Source organism: Peromyscus maniculatus, chromosome 2 (genome assembly GCF_049852395.1).
Source record: "Peromyscus maniculatus bairdii isolate BWxNUB_F1_BW_parent chromosome 2, HU_Pman_BW_mat_3.1, whole genome shotgun sequence".
NCBI lineage: Eukaryota > Metazoa > Chordata > Mammalia > Rodentia > Cricetidae > Peromyscus > Peromyscus maniculatus.
Window position 1 is genome coordinate 99,626,858 of NC_134853.1, and position 2,232 is coordinate 99,629,089.

General features: G+C 42.1%; 1 pseudogene; it reads left to right on the forward strand.

Annotated features, from left to right (window-relative positions):
• The first annotated feature begins 793 nt into the window (after positions 1 to 793).
• Positions 794 to 1,624, forward strand: LOC102921452 (non-selective voltage-gated ion channel VDAC1-like; annotated as a pseudogene).
• Positions 1,625 to 2,232: the final 608 nt, after the last annotated feature.

Here is a 2,232-nt window from a genome sequence, read left to right on the forward strand (position 1 = left end):
TTTTATTTCATAGTTTACATTTATACCATATATACACTTATATACATTTACAAGTAGACCTCATTCCCACCTGAATCTCTGTGTTTTCTGATGACTGTTTTTTCTTGCTACTTTGGAATTCTTTTACTTAAAATATTACAGGATAACCATTTTCTCTGACTCATTAAAATTTAAAAACTTGCTTACTTTTACATTGTCCCTGAATGTATAGATATGGATATCTTTTAAAAATAATTATGCAAACCACCCTGTACTCCCAGCCTCCTCCCTGAAGCCCTAGATGCAGCTGCCTGTGGTGATATTGTGTTCTCCCAAAATATTGTGCACCCTAATAAACTTATCTGGTGTCAGAGAACAGAACAGCCATAATATTAAACATAGAGGTTAGGCAGTGGTGCCATATGCCTTTAATTCTATCACTTGAGAGGCAGAGATCCATCTGGATCTTTGTGAGTTTAAAGCCACACTAGAAACAGCCAGGCATGGTGACTCATGCCTTTAATCCCAGGAAGTGATGGCAGAAATCAGAAAGGTATATAAGGCATGAAAATCAGAAGCTTTTGGCTGGTTAAGCTTTTAGGCTTTTGAGCAGCAGTTCAGCTGAGAGGCATCCAGTCTAAGGAAACAGGATCAGCTGAGGAATTCGCAAGGTGAGGAAGCTGTGGCTTGTCCTGCTTCTCTGATCTTCTAGTATTCACCCCAATACCTGGCCCCAGGTTTGATTTTATTAATATAACCTGTTAAGATTCATGCTACAGCTGCCCCTGCTCCTGCAGTCACTGCCTCCAAGATGATGGTCGTGCCTTCCACATATGCTGATCTTGGCAAGTCTGCCAGCAATGTCTTCACCAAGACATTATTAAACTTTGGTTTAATAAAACTTAATTTGGAAATATAGTCAGAGAATGGATTGGAATTTACCAGTTCAGGCTCCACCAACACAGAGGCCATCAAAGTGAATGGCAGCCTGGAAACCAAGTACAGATGGAAGGAGTAGGGGTTGACCTTTATAGAGAAGAAGAACACAGGCAACACTCTATGCTCTGAAATCACCATGGAAGACCAGCTGCCGGGTGTACTGAAGCTGACCTTTGATTCATCCTTCATGTGTAACACTCAGGGGAAATGCTAAAATCAAGACAGGGTACAAAAGCAAGCATATCAACTTGGGCTGTGATGTGGACTTTGACATCTCTTGGCCCTTAGTCAGGGGTGCTCTGGTATTTGGCTATGAGGCCTAGCTGGCTGGCTACCAGATGAATTTTGAGATCTTGAAGTCTCGGGTGACCTAGAGCAGTTAGCTACAAGATGAATGAGTTAAAACTTCATACTAATGTGAAGGATGGGATAGAGTTTGGAGGCTCCATTTAGCAGAAAGTGAACAAGAAGTTGGAAGATGCTGTCAGTCTTGCCTGAACAGCAGGAAACAGTAACTCTCACTTTGGAATAGCAGCCAAGTATCCAGTTGACCCTGAAACCTCTTTATGGCCAAGGAGAACAACTCTAGTCTGATCAGCTTGTGGTATACTCAGATCCTAAAGCCAGGTGTCAAATTGAAACTGTCACCTCTTCCCAGAATGCAAGTGGCCATAAGCTTGGCCTAGGATCAAAGTTCCAAGCATAAATGAATATTGTACAACAGTTAATTTTAAACTATTTTGTAGCACAGTGCCTTCAGAATTTAGTGTACCTTTTAATGTTGTATGTTGAGGATGTGAGAACTGATAAATACCACGTTAGATGTTCAGGCTAAGGTTGACTGAGCTTTAAGGTGTTTACCATTTTGGAGGTACAGCAAAAATCCCATTCCAGAAAGGGTCCTTTTAGCTGTAGTCATGGGTTGGAGAGGAAACCCTCTAGAGATGCCAGACCAAAAGGGGAAGCTGAGAATGTGTGGCCCTTTGTAAATCTGTATTGAGTCTACTTCCTGAGCATGGGAGCTTGGTGTCCTAGTCCTGACTGGTGGGAAGCATGTGCCCATCTATGTGGAAGGGCCTTTTTAGACATATCTCCATGCTCTCTTCCCATCTTAGCCCATCAGTTACCTGTTTTACACAAAAGGTAATCTTCAGGGTGTGTTTAGCTATTTCTTTTGTGCCATTTTAGGGTGGAGAAGGTAGGCATGATGGAGCCAGTCATTCAGGACTTACTTTTTCCTTGTCTTGTGTTATGATGTAGTTCTCTCTCTCTCTCTCTCTCTGTCTTTCCCTTCCTTCCTTCCTTCCTTCCTTC